General features: G+C 38.3%; 3 long non-coding RNA genes across 5 annotated transcripts; 2 read left to right on the top strand and 1 right to left on the bottom strand.

Annotated features, from left to right (window-relative positions):
* Positions 1-2,864: 2,864 nt before the first annotated feature.
* Positions 2,865-4,353, top strand: LOC123719749. The gene is made up of 3 exons (XR_006755826.1): positions 2,865-3,611; positions 3,692-4,066; positions 4,294-4,353. It is a non-coding gene; the product is annotated as an uncharacterized LOC123719749 (long non-coding RNA).
* A 406-nt stretch (positions 4,354-4,759) lies between these two features.
* On the bottom strand, positions 4,760-8,004 carry LOC123719747. Of its 3 annotated transcripts, none has more exons than XR_006755822.1 (4): positions 7,518-8,004; positions 6,992-7,128; positions 6,718-6,842; positions 4,760-4,864 (listed from the first exon to the last, which is right to left on the bottom strand). It is a non-coding gene; the product is annotated as an uncharacterized LOC123719747 (long non-coding RNA). The 3 variants fall into 3 exon arrangements; XR_006755824.1 differs by having other exon boundaries at positions 6,744-6,842; XR_006755823.1 differs by lacking the exon at positions 6,718-6,842.
* A 422-nt stretch (positions 8,005-8,426) lies between these two features.
* LOC123719748 lies at positions 8,427-10,671 on the top strand. Its single transcript, XR_006755825.1, has 4 exons — positions 8,427-8,480; positions 8,685-8,823; positions 9,705-9,887; positions 10,332-10,671. It is a non-coding gene; the product is annotated as an uncharacterized LOC123719748 (long non-coding RNA).
* The last annotated feature ends 10,126 nt before the right edge of the window (positions 10,672-20,797 follow it).

Raw genomic sequence — 20,797 nt, 5'->3', positions numbered from 1 at the left:
GCCCGAATGCTCGATTGCCATTATCATGGGCATATATTTTTCAGATAATCCAGCCAACATGATAGATCCGATCCACTCATCACTTATGCCAAAACCCGTACCTTGTAATTTCTGACCAGCTTCAACAATTTGTGTTACATATGACGTCATCGAAGTGCAATTTTCTAATCGAATAGAAATTAAATTCCTCAGAAGACTTATTTTTCTTGTAAATCCCGAGTCATCGAATAACATCTTCAATTTATCCCACAATTCTTTCGATGTTGCTACATTCTTTATATGAACATAAAGAGCCGGGTCAATTGTTAGAATCAACTTCGCTTTTGTTCTCGCATCGTCTGCAGCTGCTGGAGCAACGTTGGGCTCAGGTTTGATACACCCAACCATTCCCTCTAAGACAAGGAAATTTTCTGCTGCGAAACACCATTCACTGTAATTTTCACGCCCTTGCAGTTTCGGCACACTAATGTGATAGTTCGAACTGGACGCCATTACTGATGCCTCACGCGACACAATAAATCTGCACAACTCAACACACTTAGTCCTATTCTGCCACGAATTATTATTATCGATAATGTCCTGATAATCAATAATTATACTGTCGCGAGAACTAAGTACTTTTTATGAGCCAGGAGCGGCCTGGGCCCATAACCTGTAATAAAACAACGTGACTGAGCGAGTACCGGAAAAGAACTGAACTTTATTTTCTAAATACAAAAGTAAAGAATCTCATAGACAACATTTGATGACACTCTGGTACAAGATGTCGCTAGTAGTAGGTACATCTATATTTTGCTATTTATAATATTTATCTTCAAATAAGTCATACAAATTCTTAATAGGCCGGCAACGCACTCGCGAACTTGACATTAAGATTGTCCACGGACAATCTGTTCGTTTACCACCTGTTCCAAGAAAAACAGTAATAAGTAATAATCTTTTTAATATTTCAGTTTACTATAAATTACAATTTTTAAGTTTAAAAATTCTTAAAAGGCCTGCAACACACTCGCGAACATTGCGAGTGTGCAGTAACGGCGGTATCAGTTAAGAACTGTTGTAATTCTTGTTAGGGCACGATAATTATACACACAGTATCCGTAATAAAGAAATATATTTACTGTTTAACTTGGAAGTGATATGTCTGCTTCCTACCACGATACACATTGGAATGAAACAGAAATGACCTGGAGCAGAGTGAGGTAAAGACAATTTGGCGCCTCGACAAGATGGCGGCTCGATCGCTCATTCAAATGACAGGAAAAAGTCAATACAATGATTAATTTTTGCAATATTACTCAAATAAATCAACATGCCCCCTCAAAAATTAATTCTTGTACAAATCAAATGCCTAAACAGAACTATATAACTTCCAAGCGAGTCTGGGAAAATACAAAAATAATGATCCAACATTTGTTGCTCGGATAAGGGAAAACCCAGAAAAACCTTATCAGATCATTTCATCATCTTAAATTCGATACATTATATACATTACATATAATTATCAGAACACAATGAATATAACAGAATAATTAAATTAATAATAAATAATAGCCAACTCATTAAATATTATAATTGTAAACCCATGTTTCTCCTCATTTCATGAAACGTAACCGCTGGTAATGGTTTTGTTAACGCATCTGCAGGTTGTTGACCTGTGGGAATGTATTTTAGCTTTATTACATTTTTCTCTATTTGTTCCCTAGAAAAATGTCTGTCTGTCAGTTAATTGTCTTCATATATTACAATAGGAGTGGATATATCAATATGAATACTCCTTACCAAAGATTTAAGCCATAAAGGCTTCATATAAGGCCATATACTCAGCCGCTGTGGAGGAGGCTGCTACTGACTATTGTTTCTTTGTTGTCCAGGTTATTGAACAATGTTCAAACAATTTAAATATATACCCGGTTGTACTCTTTACATCATTACCTCCCCAATCGGAGTCCACATACCCAGTTAAGATGTTATTATATTCACACCTTTTATAACATAATTTAAAATCAGTTGTGCCTTTTAAATATCTAAGCACTTTTTTGAGGCATTGCCACAATTCTTTATTATTTTAATTTGTGTACCTACTTAATATATTAACGCTAGTGCTTAAGTCAGGTCGAGTACATAGCATTATATACATTAGACAACCAATTAAATTGCGACATGGAGCAGTGTAATTTTTTCTGAGTTTAGTGCTTCATAATTGAGTTTACTATCCATAGGAGTAGTTGCAGGTTTTTGTTGCAATCCTGCATGCAAAATTTATTTAAAACTGTTTTAATATAAGCACTTTGATCTAACATTATCATATCATCGCAACGAGTTATTTTAATTCCAAGAAATAATTTAATTTCATGTAAATCTGTCATTTTAAATTTACTCATTAAATATATTTTAAAACTGTTTATTGTATTTACATTAGCACTCACTATTACCAAATCATCAACATAAAGTACAACATATATATTTTTCTGTATATCTCCTTTATTTAGTATATAAATACATCTATCTACTGATGAATTCTGAAAACCCTCCCGCCTAAGAGACTGTTCAAAAATTTCAAACCAGTATCTAGCGGCTTGCTTTAGCCCATATAATGCTTTATTTAATTTACACACATAACCATTTTTGCAAGACACCCCTTCTGGAACTTTCATATATATTTCTTCCTGTAGTACCCCATTTAGAAATGCAGTTTTTACGTCCATGTGATGTACAAGTAAATTATATTGATTAGCAAAAGCAATAATAAATCTAAAACTAGCTATTCTTGCAACAGGTGCAAAAGTCTCATTATAGTCTATGAGATATTCCTGGCTAAAAGCCCTAGCAACGAGTCGAGCTTTATAGCGTAAAGGCTTTCCGAATTCATCATTTTTTATATTAAACATCCATTTGCAATCTATAATATTTTTGTTATCTGGCCGTGGTACTAAAGTCCATGTTTTATTTAAAAATAGAGAATTTAATTGCACCTTCCCAATGAACTCTATCGTCTCGTGTTTTAATCTCTTGAAACGAATTTGGTATTTTACACAAAATTGAACTAGCACACATAAGGTTATCATCGATTTCTTTATAAGAAATAGGGGGACGACTTTAAGCCTATCACTCCTACGTGGTTCAATACAACTGGTTGTGTCCTCATTATTTACGACCACTGAAAGATCATCAGAATGTGCATTTGGTTGTTCAAATTCGACGATGTCATGGTTAGTTTTGCGAATTTTCTGAGGAACTTCATAATCATCAGATTTACAGGTATCTGATTTATATCTGTCAGTTTTTTGAGACTTTATTGACTTTGAAATGTTGTCAATGTTAACATTATCATGAGAATTTACTATATTCTCTTCAGGTCGCAACGCAGGCCTGGATTGAAGTAATTTGTCTCATCTACTATGACATCTCTGACAGTAATAAATTTTTCGCATTTAGGATTCCAAACTTTATAACCGTTTGGTTCGTATCCCACAAGAATACCTTTCCATGACTTAACATCGAATTTTGTCTTATATAACTTATCATGCACATAAACTGTTGAACCAAAAAAATTAAAATATTTTATTTGTGGTTTTTTGTTATGCCACATTTACGAATTCAATCATCATGTAAGTAATTTATATATTATTTAACATTGTACATTATAGTATGAAGTTGTAATAATTTTAAGCAGCATTATTTTCTTTAGGTGACGTAATTGGTGAATAATATCGTAATTGAAAAGGATATTTCTCTTTAAATGTACAAGCTGTGTGTGATGCAGAAATAAAATATATTAATGTTGTTCCCCATGGCCTGGTGCCGCTCATGATGCAACAACTTTTGTAAACTCAGTTCTACAAGTTAATTCAAATTTATTGATAAGAAGGTAGAACTTGATAAATGTGCCAACTAAATTAACAGGTATATTTGTTTATAGCTTAATATCGTACAGGTCTACTGAGAAATCACTGGATGGTTGTTAATAGTGCTTACTCAAATATACCTTATTCATTAACACCATTTCTCTGACTGACCAGAGATATGATGAAGTACACATTAAGAATAGGAATACTATAGAGAGGTAAATATATAGTATAATTTAGAGTATTAATAATTATACTATGTCAAAAAGTTGCAAGATATGTGACCCAAATGAAACATGATGTAAGGTTAAAATATTTGTCTTTTTCGGAAAATTTGGAGTATGGAAATGTCGCTTTAACATTGTATTTATTACTAGCTTAAGTTCAAGCTATTGTTATTGCCACAGCTGTTATGCAAAATATTTGTAAGGATTATAATTTGTAGATATACCGGCAGAAGTTTTAGTTCCAACACTTGATACAGTTTCAAGTCAAGAAGTTAATGAAGGAAATCAAGACGTAACTGAAAGAACAAGCTTTATTTATTATTTTGGAAAATTAATATATTCTTCTTAATTCTAGCAGAAACAAACATGTTGTATTTAAATGTCCTTTTGTACATATAAAATACTAGTACTTATTTTTCTTAGAAGAAAGTTAGTTAAAATTTTAATAAGTTATGTCGTTAATCTACCTATAAAATTAAATTATTATTTATCATAACCATGTAATGTAATGAAATATTAGGAAAAATAAATAAAACATAACATAATATAAAATTTATTTCATTATACTCTTATATATTACTAATATGTAATCCAATGTTATAAACAAATGTTATAAATGTAAACCAATGAAAATGTTAAAACCATCAACTTCAACTTCAACGAACATTAAAAAAACAGAACTGGTACAATTGGTTCAGGCTTTGTATAGTTATGCGCTTACCTACACATTCTGCGATTCATTTTTTATATTATAGATGACACTGATGACAAAGGCACTCTTCTCGGTTGCTGGAATGAGAGATAAGTTTCATTAGGTTAGAAAATTATGGTTCCCGAAACTAAGAGCCTTCTGAAAAGCGGTCACCACGTTCGAGTAGTCCACAGGAAAACAAATATGATGCCAAACTCATTGCCGTTAATAATTTTTCCTAACGTTTTAAATATGATAGCAAACGATGGAAAGCCATTAAATAAATTGACCAGGAAACCGTGTAAGCCTTCGCCCCATCGCCAAAGTTCTTTAGTAATTTTAGTAAGATGAGGAAATTGAATTGAATCACTATACATTTCTTAACAAAAGTCAACCGATTTAATTTAATTTATAGGTTGGTCTGACGCACGATACCATTGTAAGTCCGGTAAAACTATCGATGGTTAAAATATTTACTCTCTAGACCCTTCGTGTAAAACCAGCCATATTCTGCTGCTGGACAGGCAGAGGTAGGCACGTAAGCCATCTAATTGTGCGAGATTTTGAAAAATTTGTTTATTATTATCATATTAACAGATTTAAGTTCTACATTTTATTATATACCCAAGAATTTACAAGAATTTCATTACTCTTTTCAGTATTTACAATAAATCCTTTAGCTTCAAGAAGTGTTCTAGCGTCCTGAATATTTTGTAAACATTCAGTGTAGCTGGAGGACATAAACTTAATATTTCTTGTGTTAGCTTCTAATATTAATTTAATTATTCTAAATTCTAAACATTTTTATGAAACATATTCTTAAGAATCTTGCTACAAGTGCGCATGTGCAATAGTTACTCATTTGACTCGTTCGGTTGTTTACGAGTTGTTACGAATTGACTCGACCATTTTCCCGAAGTGGGATGGTCGAGTCGGAGGAGGGAGTTGTGATTATAAAAGAGGTTGTGACACATGCGCAGGGGCCACTTTCGCTTCCGACCGCCGACCCGTGCGGATGTCTGCTCCAGTCATCAGTGCTGTAGTGCCATCTCGCTCGCTCCGTGTGAGTCATCGCCGCTTGCCAGTGCGCACGCGCTGTCCGACCGCTGCCTTGCTGCCTGCTGCCCTCTCATTGGTCAGTCCGATCGCTGCCTTGCTGCCTGCCGCCCTCTCATTGGTCGCTTCGCTTCAATTTATGAACGCGGGTTTACCTGCGGCCCTCAGATAGCCACCTAACGGTGCCAAACGGTTATCTGTCGGTTAACGCCTTGTGCGGGAGTGTTTTTGTTGTAATTTATAGATTGTTCGAATTTGCTTTGTTCAGTCTCTGAATATAGTTTACTTTTAGGAACATCGCTGACCAAGAAAAAGGTATTTTATAACCTTTTATCCACGATAATAGAGTTGTATCACAAGTAATAAGTGAATAACATTCTTTGATAAACTACCAGTGAGCGCGAGGTGGCGCGCGCGGCGCTGGACGCGACTGCCTATAGTAGGCTGTGAGCAAGCTCCTTCATCCTGGATTCCCCTTTTGCCTATGATTAAATTCTTTTTGACCTTCTTTGTCCTTTTCTGATTTTGATGCGAGCTTGTAGTCAACTAATCGCTTACTGAATAGGTACTTGTATACCTATGTTCCTTGAAGTTGTTCTTTTAGATCTTTTAAGGCTATATAGAATAAAGTTGTGTCGTGTGACTGAGTCTTGGTATTGTGTGTCACATTGGAATCCGTATCCATAAGTAATTTTAATAGGTACATATTTCTTGTTTCCGCAGACAAGAACACTGTGAGTGGCCTCTGCTAAACAAGAAGTAGCTGTAGCATTTGGTTTCATTTGAAACCTGCGTCCTATATTAATCCTGTTTGAGATTGCGGTCTTTTCCTCTGGGTTCAAATTGGGTGCATTGATTAGAATACTTAGATAAAAGTTGTAAAGTGTAAGCTTACTGCAAGATCAAACTGTATGTCTTCACCTGGAGTATTAGACTTTGATGGATCTTCTCCCGATACCTGCAGCAGTTCATTGTCTGAACCAGCGACAAGTGGTCGTTAGGGCGGCGGCCGTGCGTTACCTGTTACGCGACGCTTTTGGTTATGTACGCCTTCGTTCGAGGATACATTACAACTGGATTTACACACGTGTAGTTACAATTTCAATCAAATGAAAACTGAGGGTAGTATTAAAGTCTCAAAGCTCAATGTATAATAAAACTTCACTTACAGGTAAGTCATATTGACGATTTTGTGTTGTACTTTGCCAAAACATGGTAGGGAAAATACTCAAAATGCGGTATACCATCAAAAGAAGATTCTTCCTTATCCTTGCATAGGTTCCCTCTTCCGTCCGAGAATGGGCCTCTGAAGTAAGTAGATCGGTTAATCTTTCCAATATGGACCGTCGATATTTGAGGTTTTAGAGGGGCGGGGAGGGGGTTGACGGCTACTTCGGAGCTTTTATATATACTCTAGGGGTAGGGCAGACAAGACCATGTGGATAGTGGGGTGCTCTGATTCGGTTTTGGGTACTTTTTTGATATTAAAAAAGTACAGGATAATACAGAATTAGATAATACAGAAAGTTACAAACAATGAAAAAAATATTTTCAGCTATAAATTTCATTTTAAAATCCACAACAGACCTTATGCAATCCAACTTTTTCAAAATTCCAGTAAGCAATTTTTTTTTTTTTTTACTAATGATTTATTATTTTATAACCTGACCTGAAATAACATAAATCAAAACTTACTTTAACTCATCCGAGTAAGGATTAAGCCTTCTGCCAGATGACCTAGTAAGTCTGGGCATCGCAGCAAATTCCTCGCCAGGACTAGTCAGCCCACTAGGACCAGCAACCGGTTCGTCAAGGATCGGCGCAGAAGAGGAGGCCGTGACAAGCGGCTAATTTGAGTCCAACACTTGCACTTCACTTAACTCTTCAAACAATGGGCTTCGGAGACGCCATGGTAGTCAAACGTTGTAAGTTTATAGGAGTACGTAAAACGATTTCTACTGCAAGGGTGACAAACGATGACTGGACGCCATTAAACAAAATGAATGGCTTAAAAACAAATTTAGTGATCACCAAAAAGTATCGATACCCGAGTAGTATCGATATTTTCAATAACTTTTGTACTATCTACAAAACAAATATGGGCATTTAAACCGATGATCCATATTAGAAAGTTTAATGTCGATACCAGAGTAGTATCGATACTTTGAAAATTTTCGGAACCCTACACTAAGTGATTGACGTTTGACATCAATTATTTGTCAAATATATTTTGTAATTGCGTGTTGTTACTTACCAATTTGTGTGAAAAGTTTTAATAAATGTATCTCATGAACCGTAAGTTTGCGCAACCTAAATCTTTGCAAAACTCTTTCTTTTAGTGAGTACTATCTACAAAAAAATGGGCATTTAAATCGACGGTCCATATTGGAAAGATAATCCAAAACAGCTTCACTATTAACTATGTCTAATGAAAACTTTATTTTTAGTGTTAAAGTTTGGGCTAAATTGTTTTCCTAATGGTGATGGGACATCCATTGAATCATTAAAAACAGTGAATGCCCAGCATAGGATACTATGTGAAAATCATTTGAATGAATCTTCATTTACCAGCAGCGATAGGAAAAGACTTAACAAGTTAGATAAGACCAATTAAAAAACAAACATTGTAGTCCATATAGAGCAAGTTATGACATCCAAGTGAGTATTTACATTCATATTCTACCTAAGTCAAATAGACAAATTTTTATAGTCATGCTTTTTTACATAGAGGTAGGCAGTACATTTCTGACACACATCTAGGTGATATATGGATGATTAAAAGTTTTCTATTTTCTCCATCCACTTATTGGATTTGTTATCTTTTTCGAATTTTTTATTCAATTATTTTTGTATATTTTCCAGGAACCATCAACTAGCAAAGGTATTTTGTAGGACTTGGACGTGAAAAAGTTCAGTGAACTTACACCTCAAAAGCAAACGCTGTCTAAGAGATGCAGAAAAAATCTATCTGAAATAGTGAGGCTCTGAAAAAAGTTTCAAGGTGATAAAAACTCCAAAAGATCTATATTAAGTGTACTAACATCAAACGAACCTAGCAATGAAATATTAAAAAGCACATTAAATAATTCATTTTCTTTACTATTACAAAGCCAACTGAAAAACTTTATAAGAAAATTAACTGGAATGAGATGGACACTGGATGATAAAGTGAACGTCTTGAGCATCTATAAGAAATCAAACTTTTGTTTTATATTATTGATTAGGTTATTTTGAAAGAAAATATTTTTTTAACTGGATTATTATACATAATTATAAGTTTATAATAATACAAATAGTTTTAATCCGGTATAAAAAATTGGTTTCTTTCAATGTGTAAAAGCTATGTTAACCAAAGACAATACTAGGTTATTTTGTCAGCTCTCTCAAGGCATTATTGAACAAAATTCCAATGGTATGTGGAATCAACAGCCCAGTAATACAGACAGTAAAAGAAATCACAAAAGACCAAGATGTCAATGATAATTTATGTAAAATGGCTTTTGATGAAATGTCAATAAGAAAAAATCTGACATATAACGTAAAACTCAATGCTAAGGCCCATTACACTAGATATACAAATAAACAGAAAACTAAACATAGGTTGGTATAATAATTTAATTAATTGAACAGCGGAAAGATATTAAAACTTTTTTATGACTTATTTATCCATTGAACCATGACCATCCATTGACTTATTTATCCGCTAGTGGCCTTTGGCAATTATTTCCCTGCATCAAGTAGTTGTTAGTATTGCCTTATTGCCTAATTAAAATAACTAATAATTGATGTACCTCTGCTGTACCATATTTATTTTCTTATTGCCGCTTGACCTGTGATTGGTTAAAATTGTTTTGAGAATAAGATCATAACCTTCCATTGCAGGTACAGTAAAGTGGAGCCACATAGAGGAGTTTTATAATAAAGATCGCGAGAATCCCAACCGTGTTTGCTCCAGCTTTAACCCAGCACCACTTACAACCAGTACAGAATGGCAAACAGAAAATCAAAGAGCGCCTAGCAGATCAAATTTTAAGCCATTCGGTTGCAGTTGGAATATTTGCCAAAGTAAGTTTCAAAATTTTATTGAAAAGTACTTCCGTCCGCGATGGCCTCCTAAACTACTTAACCGATTTTAAATTAAATTGGCACACCGTGAGCGGTCTGGTCCAACTCAAGAGATAGGGTAGCTTAGATCTTTAATTATAGTCGCAATTTTATTTTATTGCAAATTATTTGTCTATAATTAATTGACAGTCACAATTATTCGAATTATTCGACTGAATTGAGTAAGTGATCAATAGATGGCACTGCTATGGTAAACCGACAAACGTGTCATATAAGCTACAATTCAATATCATGATTACCACGTGTTATTGAGGCTAAAGTATGAACTTTTTTAATTTTTGGTGTTAGCCAACCACGTGTTACTTAGACCGAAGTGTAAATCAAATTCAAATCTAAAACCACATTCTATGGCAGCTAGTAATTATATAATTTATTTTCCTTCAGATGAATGATGACAAGACGCCCCTGGAACAACTGTCGCTGGACAAGCTTTTCGACTGAACGGAGATTCGACCGACAGGAAAGAGGTATAAACACTTATTATAATAATACTTGACATCTGTAATTGTGGATGTGATCCAAACCCCACGTCGGTCCAATTAAAAACTAGCTTAGGCAATTAGTAGCAGCGTTTTTAATACGCTGAAATTATTATTCTTCGAAGACACTAAACCTAGCTGCGCAACTGAATATCCCTGTAACAGCCAGATGGAACCTCCAACCTCCCAGGGAAATTAAGTGGCATCGCCGACTCAGCTACGCCTACGTCTGGCTATGCTCTCGGGGTGTAACTCCCATGATTAAGTTAATCGTTATGAAACGAATAACTGTATGTAGAAGAGAGTGCCTACGTCTGGCTATGCTCTCGGAGTGTAACTCCCATGATTTAGTTAATCGTTATGAAACGAATAACTGTATGTTGAAGAGAGTGCCTGCGTCTGGCTATGCTCTCGGAGTGTAACTCCCATGATTTAGTTAATCGTTATGAAACGAATAACTGTATGAAGAAGAGAGTGCCTGCGTCTGGCTATGCTCTCGGAGTGTAACTCCCATGATTTAGTTAATCGTTATGAAACGAATAACTGTATGAAGAAGAGAGTGCCTGCGTCTGGCTATGCTCTCGGAGTGTAACTCCCATGATTTAGTTAATCGTTATGAAACGAATAACTGTATGAAGAAGAGAGTGCCTGCGTCTGGCTATGCTCTCGGAGTGTAACTCCCATGATTAAGTTAATCGTTATGAAACGAATAACTGTATGTAGAAGAGAGTGCCTGCGTCTGGCTATGCTCTCGGAGTGTAACTCCCATGATTTAGTTAATCGTTATGAAACGAATAACTGTATGTAGAAGAGAGTGCCTGCGTCTGGCTATGCTCTCGGAGTGTAACTCCCATGATTTAGTTAATCGTTATGAAACGAATAACTGTATGTAGAAGAGAGTGCCTGCGTCTGGCTATGCTCTCAGAGTGTAACTCCCATGATTTAGTTAATCGTTATGAAACGAATAACTGTATGTAGAAGAGAGTGCCTGCGTCTGGCTATGCTCTCGGAGTGTAACTCCCATGATTTAGTTAATCGTTATGAAACGAATAACTGTATGTAGAAGAGAGTGCCTACGTCTAGCTATGTATGCTCTCGGAGTGTAACTCCCATGATTTAGTTAATCGTTATGAAACGAATAACTGTATGTAGAAGAGAGTGCCTGCGTCTGGCTATGCTCTCGGAGTGTAACTCCCATGATTTAGTTAATCGTTATGAAACGAATAACTGTATGTAGAAGAGAGTGCCTGCGTCTGGCTATGCTCTCGGAGTGTAACTCCCATGATTTAGTTAATCGTTATGAAACGAATAACTGTATGTAGAAGAGAGTGCCTGCGTCTGGCTATGCTCTCGGAGTGTAACTCCCATGATTTAGTTAATCGTTATGAAACGAATAACTGTATGTAGAAGAGAGTGCCTGCGTCTGGCTATGCTCTCGGAGTGTAACTCCCATGATTTAGTTAATCGTTATGAAACGAATAACTGTATGTAGAAGAGAGTGCCTGCGTCTGGCTATGCTCTCGGAGTGTAACTCCCATGATTTAGTTAATCGTTATGAAACGAATAACTGTATGTAGAAGAGAGTGCCTGCGTCTGGCTATGCTCTCGGAGTGTAACTCCCATGATTTAGTTAATCGTTATGAAACGAATAACTGTATGTAGAAGAGAGTGCCTGCGTCTGGCTATGCTCTCGGAGTGTAACTCCCATGATTTAGTTAATCGTTATGAAACGAATAACTGTATGTAGAAGAGAGTGCCTGCGTCTGGCTATGCTCTCGGAGTGTAACTCCCATGATTTAGTTAATCGTTATGAAACGAATAACTGTATGTAGAAGAGAGTGCCTGCGTCTGGCTATGCTCTCGGAGTGTAACTCCCATGATTTAGTTAATCGTTATGAAACGAATAACTGTATGTAGAAGAGAGTGCCTGCGTCTGGCTATGCTCTCGGAGTGTAACTCCCATGATTTAGTTAATCGTTATGAAACGAATAACTGTATGTAGAAGAGAGTGCCTGCGTCTGGCTATGCTCTCGGAGTGTAACTCCCATGATTTAGTTAATCGTTATGAAACGAATAACTGTATGTAGAAGAGAGTGCCTGCGTCTGGCTATGCTCTCGGAGTGTAACTCCCATGATTTAGTTAATCGTTATGAAACGAATAACTGTATGTAGAAGAGAGTGCCTACGTCTAGCTATGTATGCTCTCGGAGTGTAACTCCCATGATTTAGTTAATCGTTATGAAACGAATAACTGTATGTAGAAGAGAGTGCCTGCGTCTGGCTATGCTCTCGGAGTGTAACTCCCATGATTTAGTTAATCGTTATGAAACGAATAACTGTATGTAGAAGAGAGTGCCTGCGTCTGGCTATGCTCTCGGAGTGTAACTCCCATGATTTAGTTAATCGTTATGAAACGAATAACTGTATGTAGAAGAGAGTGCCTGCGTCTGGCTATGCTCTCGGAGTGTAACTCCCATGATTTAGTTAATCGTTATGAAACGAATAACTGTATGTAGAAGAGAGTGCCTGCGTCTGGCTATGCTCTCGGAGTGTAACTCCCATGATTTAGTTAATCGTTATGAAACGAATAACTGTATGTAGAAGAGAGTGCCTGCGTCTGGCTATGCTCTCGGAGTGTAACTCCCATGATTTAGTTAATCGTTATGAAACGAATAACTGTATGTAGAAGAGAGTGCCTGCGTCTGGCTATGCTCTCGGAGTGTAACTCCCATGATTTAGTTAATCGTTATGAAACGAATAACTGTATGTAGAAGAGAGTGCCTGCGTCTGGCTATGCTCTCGGAGTGTAACTCCCATGATTTAGTTAATCGTTATGAAACGAATAACTGTATGTAGAAGAGAGTGCCTGCGTCTGGCTATGCTCTCGGAGTGTAACTCCCATGATTTAGTTAATCGTTATGAAACGAATAACTGTATGTAGAAGAGAGTGCCTGCGTCTGGCTATGCTCTCGGAGTGTAACTCCCATGATTTAGTTAATCGTTATGAAACGAATAACTGTATGTAGAAGAGAGTGCCTGCGTCTGGCTATGCTCTCGGAGTGTAACTCCCATGATTTAGTTAATCGTTATGAAACGAATAACTGTATGTAGAAGAGAGTGCCTGCGTCTGGCTATGCTCTCGGAGTGTAACTCCCATGATTTAGTTAATCGTTATGAAACGAATAACTGTATGTAGAAGAGAGTGCCTGCGTCTGGCTATGCTCTCGGAGTGTAACTCCCATGATTTAGTTAATCGTTATGAAACGAATAACTGTATGTAGAAGAGAGTGCCTACGTCTAGCTATGTATGCTCTCGGAGTGTAACTCCCATGATTTAGTTAATCGTTATGAAACGAATAACTGTATGTAGAAGAGAGTGCCTGCGTCTGGCTATGCTCTCGGAGTGTAACTCCCATGATTTAGTTAATCGTTATGAAACGAATAACTGTATGTAGAAGAGAGTGCCTGCGTCTGGCTATGCTCTCGGAGTGTAACTCCCATGATTTAGTTAATCGTTATGAAACGAATAACTGTATGTAGAAGAGAGTGCCTGCGTCTGGCTATGCTCTCGGAGTGTAACTCCCATGATTTAGTTAATCGTTATGAAACGAATAACTGTATGTAGAAGAGAGTGCCTGCGTCTGGCTATGCTCTCGGAGTGTAACTCCCATGATTTAGTTAATCGTTATGAAACGAATAACTGTATGTAGAAGAGAGTGCCTGCGTCTGGCTATGCTCTCGGAGTGTAACTCCCATGATTTAGTTAATCGTTATGAAACGAATAACTGTATGTAGAAGAGAGTGCCTACGTCTAGCTATGTATGCTCTCGGAGTGTAACTCCCATGATTTAGTTAATCGTTATGAAACGAATAACTGTATGTAGAAGAGAGTGCCTGCGTCTGGCTATGCTCTCGGAGTGTAACTCCCATGATTTAGTTAATCGTTATGAAACGAATAACTGTATGTAGAAGAGAGTGCCTGCGTCTGGCTATGCTCTCGGAGTGTAACTCCCATGATTTAGTTAATCGTTATGAAACGAATAACTGTATGTAGAAGAGAGTGCCTGCGTCTGGCTATGCTCTCGGAGTGTAACTCCCATGATTTAGTTAATCGTTATGAAACGAATAACTGTATGTAGAAGAGAGTGCCTGCGTCTGGCTATGCTCTCGGAGTGTAACTCCCATGATTTAGTTAATCGTTATGAAACGAATAACTGTATGTAGAAGAGAGTGCCTACGTCTAGCTATGTATGCTCTCGGAGTGTAACTCCCATGATTTAGTTAATCGTTATGAAACGAATAACTGTATGTAGAAGAGAGTGCCTGCGTCTGGCTATGCTCTCGGAGTGTAACTCCCATGATTTAGTTAATCGTTATGAAACGAATAACTGTATGTAGAAGAGAGTGCCTGCGTCTGGCTATGCTCTCGGAGTGTAACTCCCATGATTTAGTTAATCGTTATGAAACGAATAACTGTATGTAGAAGAGAGTGCCTACGTCTGGCTATGTATGCTCTCGGAGTGTAACTCCCATGATTTAGTTAATCGTTATGAAACGAATAACTGTATGTTGAAGAGAGTGCCTGCGTCTGGCTATGCTCTCGGAGTGTAACTCCCATGATTTAGTTAATCGTTATGAAACGAATAACTGTATATAGCAGAGAGTGCCTGCGTCTGGCTATGCTCTCGGAGTGTAACTCCCATGATTTAGTTAATCGTTATGAAACGAATAACTGTATGTTGAAGAGAGTGCCTGCGTCTGGCTATGCTCTCGGAGTGTAACTCCCATGATTTAGTTAATCGTTATGAAACGAATAACTGTATGTTGAAGAGAGTGCCTGCGTCTGGCTATGCTCTCGGGGTGTAACTCCCATGATTAAGTTAATCGTTATGAAACGAATAACTGTATGTAGAAGAGAGTGCCTGCGTCTGGCTATGCTCTCGGAGTGTAACTCCCATGATTTAGTTAATCGTTATGAAACGAATAACTGTATGTAGAAGAGAGTGCCTGCGTCTGGCTATGCTCTCGGAGTGTAACTCCCATGATTTAGTTAATCGTTATGAAACGAATAACTGTATGTAGAAGAGAGTGCCTGCGTCTGGCTATGCTCTCGGAGTGTAACTCCCATGATTTAGTTAATCGTTATGAAACGAATAACTGTATGTAGAAGAGAGTGCCTGCGTCTGGCTATGCTCTCGGAGTGTAACTCCCATGATTTAGTTAATCGTTATGAAACGAATAACTGTATGTTGAAGAGAGTGCCTGCGTCTGGCTATGCTCTCGGAGTGTAACTCCCATGATTTAGTTAATCGTTATGAAACGAATAACTGTATGTTGAAGAGAGTGCCTGCGTCTGGCTATGCTCTCGGAGTGTAACTCCCATGATTTAGTTAATCGTTATGAAACGAATTACTGTATGTTGAAGAGAGTGCCTGCGTCTGGCTATGCTCTCGGAGTGTAACTCCCATGATTTAGTTAATCGTTATGAAACGAATAACTGTATGTAGAAGAGAGTGCCTGCGTCTGGCTATGCTCTCGGAGTGTAACTCCCATGATTTAGTTAATCGTTATGAAACGAATAACTGTATGTTGAAGAGAGTGCCTGCGTCTGGCTATGCTCTCGGAGTGTAACTCCCATGATTTAGTTAATCGTTATGAAACGAATAACTGTATGTAGAAGAGAGTGCCTGCGTCTGGCTATGCTCTCGGAGTGTAACTCCCATGATTTAGTTAATCGTTATGAAACGAATAACTGTATGTTGAAGAGAGTGCCTGCGTCTGGCTATGCTCTCGGAGTGTAACTCCCATGATTTAGTTAATCGTTATGAAACGAATAACTGTATGTAGAAGAGAGTGCCTGCGTCTGGCTATGCTCTCGGAGTGTAACTCCCATGATTTAGTTAATCGTTATGAAACGAATAACTGTATGTAGAAGAGAGTGCCTGCGTCTGGCTATGCTCTCGGAGTGTAACTACCATGATTTAGTTAATCGTTATGAAACGAATAACTGTATGTTGAAGAGAGTGCCTGCGTCTGGCTATGCTCTCGGAGTGTAACTCCCATGATTTAGTTAATCGTTATGAAACGAATAACTGTATGTAGAAGAGAGTGCCTGCGTCTGGCTATGCTCTCGGAGTGTAACTCCCATGATTTAGTTAATCGTTATGAAACGAATAACTGTATGTAGAAGAGAGTGCCTGCGTCTGGCTATGCTCTCGGAGTGTAACTCCCATGATTTAGTTAATCGTTATGAAACGAATAACTGTATGTAGAAGAGAGTGCCTGCGTCTGGCTATGCTCTCGGAGTGTAACTCCCATGATTTAGTTAATCGTTATGAAACGAATAACTGTATGTTGAAGAGAGTGCCTGCGTCTGGCTATGCTCTCGGAGTGTAACTCCCATGATTTAGTTAATCGTTATGAAACGAATAACTGTATGTAGAAGAGAGTGCCTGCGTCTGGCTATGCTCTCGGAGTGTAACTCCCATGATTTAGTTAATCGTTATGAAACGAATAACTGTATGTTGAAGAGAGTGCCTGCGTCTGGCTATGCTCTCGGAGTGTAACTCCCATGATTTAGTTAATCGTTATGAAACGAATAACTGTATGTTGAAGAGAGTGCCTGCGTCTGGCTATGCTCTCGGAGTGTAACTCCCATGATTTAGTTAATCGTTATGAAACGAATAACTGTATGTTGAAGAGAGTGCCTGCGTCTGGCTATGCTCTCGGAGTGTAACTCCCATGATTTAGTTAATCGTTATGAAACGAATAACTGTATGTTGAAGAGAGTGCCTGCGTCTGGCTATGCTCTCGGAGTGTAACTCCCATGATTTAGTTAATCGTTATGAAACGAATAACTGTATGTAGAAGAGAGTGCCTGCGTCTGGCTATGCTCTCGGAGTGTAACTCCCATGATTTAGTTAATCGTTATGAAACGAATAACTGTATGTTGAAGAGAGTGCCTGCGTCTGGCTATGCTCTCGGAGTGTAACTCCCATGATTTAGTTAATCGTTATGAAACGAATAACTGTATGTTGAAGAGAGTGCCTGCGTCTGGCTATGCTCTCGGAGTGTAACTCCCATGATTTAGTTAATCGTTATGAAACGAATAACTGTATGTTGAAGAGAGTGCCTGCGTCTGGCTATGCTCTCGGAGTGTAACTCCCATGATTTAGTTAATCGTTATGAAACGAATAACTGTATGTTGAAGAGAGTGCCTGCGTCTGGCTATGCTCTCGGAGTGTAACTCCCATGATTTAGTTAATCGTTATGAAACGAATAACTGTATGTAGAAGAGAGTGCCTGCGTCTGGCTATGCTCTCGGAGTGTAACTCCCATGATTTAGTTAATCGTTATGAAACGAATAACTGTATGTTGAAGAGAGTGCCTGCGTCTGGCTATGCTCTCGGAGTGTAAGTCCCATGATTTAGTTAATCGTTATGAAACGAATAACTGTATGTTGAAGAGAGTGCCTGCGTCTGGCTATGCTCTCGGAGTGTAACTCCCATGATTTAGTTAATCGTTATGAAACGAATAACTGTATGTTGAAGAGAGTGCCTGCGTCTGGCTATGCTCTCGGAGTGTAACTCCCATGATTTAGTTAATCGTTATGAAACGAATAACTGTATGTTGAAGAGAGTGCCTGCGTCTGGCTATGCTCTCGGAGTGTAACTCCCATGATTTAGTTAATCGTTATGAAACGAATAACTGTATGTTGAAGAGAGTGCCTGCGTCTGGCTATGCTCTCGGAGTGTAACTCCCATGATTTAGTTAATCGTTATGAAACGAATAACTGTATGTTGAAGAGAGTGCCTGCGTCTGGCTATGCTCTCGGAGTGTAACTCCCATGATTTAGTTAATCGTTATGAAACGAATAACTGTATGTTGAAGAGAGTGCCTGCGTCTGGCTATGCTCTCGGAGTGTAACTCCCATGATTTAGTTAATCGTTATGAAACGAATAACTGTATGTTGAAGAGAGTGCCTGCGTCTGGCTATGCTCTCGGAGTGTAACTCCCATGATTTAGTTAATCGTTATGAAACGAATAACTGTATGTTGAAGAGAGTGCCTGCGTCTGGCTATGCTCTCGGAGTGTAACTCCCATGATTTAGTTAATCGTTATGAAACGAATAACTGTATGTTGAAGAGAGTGCCTGCGTCTGGCTATGCTCTCGGAGTGTAACTCCCATGATTTAGTTAATCGTTATGAAACGAATAACTGTATGTTGAAGAGAGTGCCTGCGTCTGGCTATGCTCTCGGAGTGTAACTCCCATGATTTAGTTAATCGTTATGAAACGAATAACTGTATGTTGAAGAGAGTGCCTGCGTCTGGCTATGCTCTCGGAGTGTAACTCCCATGATTTAGTTAATCGTTATGAAACGAATAACTGTATGTTGAAGAGAGTGCCTGCGTCTGGCTATGCTCTCGGAGTGTAACTCCCATGATTTAGTTAATCGTTATGAAACGAATAACTGTATGTTGAAGAGAGTGCCTGCGTCTGGCTATGCTCTCGGAGTGTAACTCCCATGATTTAGTTAATCGTTATGAAACGAATAACTGTATGTTGAAGAGAGTGCCTGCGTCTGGCTATGCTCTCGGAGTGTAACTCCCATGATTTAGTTAATCGTTATGAAACGAATAACTGTATGTTGAAGAGAGTGCCTGCGTCTGGCTATGCTCTCGGAGTGTAACTCCCATGATTTAGTTAATCGTTATGAAACGAATAACTGTATGTAGAAGAGAGTGCCTGCGTCTGGCTATGCTCTCGGAGTGTAACTCCCATGATTTAGTTAATCGTTATGAAACGAATAACTGTATGTTGAAGAGAGTGCCTGCGTCTGGCTATGCTCTCGGAGTGTAACTCCCATGATTTAGTTAATCGTTATGAAACGAATAACTGTATGTAGAAGAGAGTGCCTGCGTCTGGCTATGCTCTCGGAGTGTAACTCCCATGATTTAGTTAATCGTTATGAAACGAATAACTGTATGTTGAAGAGAGTGCCTGCGTCTGGCTATGCTCTCGGAGTGTAACTCCCATGATTTAGTTAATCGTTATGAAACGAATAACTGTATGTAGAAGAGAGTGCCTGCGTCTGGCTATGCTCTCGGAGTGTAACTCCCATGATTTAGTTAATCGTTATGAAACGAATAACTGTATGTTAAAGAGAGTGCCTGCGTCTGGCTATGCTCTCGGAGTGTAACTCCCATGATTTAGTTAATCGTTATGAAACGAATAACTGTATGTTGAAGAGAGTGCCTGCGTCTGGCTATGCTCTCGGAGTGTAACTCCCATGATTTAGTTAATCGTTATGAAACGAATAACTGTATGTTGAAGAGAGTGCCTGCGTCTGGCTATGCTCTCGGAGTGTAACTCCCATGATTTAGTTAATCGTTATGAAACGAATAACTGTATGTTGAAGAGAGTGCCTGCGTCTGGCTATGCTCTCGGAGTGTAACTCCCATGATTTAGTTAATCGTTATGAAACGAATAACTGTATGTTGAAGAGAGTGCCTGCGTCTGGCTATGCTCTCGGAGTGTAACTCCCATGATTTAGTTAATCGTTATGAAACGAATAACTGTATGTTGAAGAGAGTGCCTGCGTCTGGCTATGCTCTCGGAGTGTAACTCCCATGATTTAGTTAATCGTTATGAAACGAATAACTGTATGTTGAAGAGAGTGCCTGCGTCTGGCTATGCTCTCGGAGTGTAACTCCCATGATTTAGTTAATCGTTATGAAACGAATAACTGTATGTTGAAGAGAGTGCCTGCGTCTGGCTATGCTCTCGGAGTGTAACTCCCATGATTTAGTTAATCGTTATGAAACGAATAACTGTATGTTGAAGAGAGTGCCTGCGTCTGGCTATGCTCTCGGAGTGTAACTCCCATGATTTAGTTAATCGTTATGAAACGAATAACTGTATGTTGAAGAGAGTGCCTGCGTCTGGCTATGCTCTCGGAGTGTAACTCCCATGATTTAGTTAATCGTTATGAAACGAATAACTGTATGTTGAAGAGAGTGCCTGCGTCTGGCTATGCTCTCGGAGTGTAACTCCCATGATTTAGTTAATCGTTATGAAACGAATAACTGTATGTTGAAGAGAGTGCCTGCGTCTGGCTATGCTCTCGGAGTGTAACTCCCATGATTTAGTTAATCGTTATGAAACGAATAACTGTATGTTGAAGAGAGTGCCTGCGTCTGGCTATGCTCTCGGAGTGTAACTCCCATGATTTAGTTAATCGTTATGAAACGAATAACTGTATGTAGAAGAGAGTGCCTGCGTCTGGCTATGCTCTCGGAGTGTAACTCCCATGATTTAGTTAATCGTTATGAAACGAATAACTGTATGTTGAAGAGAGTGCCTGCGTCTG

Source organism: Pieris brassicae, unplaced genomic scaffold (genome assembly GCF_905147105.1).
Source record: "Pieris brassicae unplaced genomic scaffold, ilPieBrab1.1, whole genome shotgun sequence".
NCBI lineage: Eukaryota > Metazoa > Arthropoda > Insecta > Lepidoptera > Pieridae > Pieris > Pieris brassicae.
This window is presented reverse-complemented; position numbering and strand designations above follow the sequence as displayed.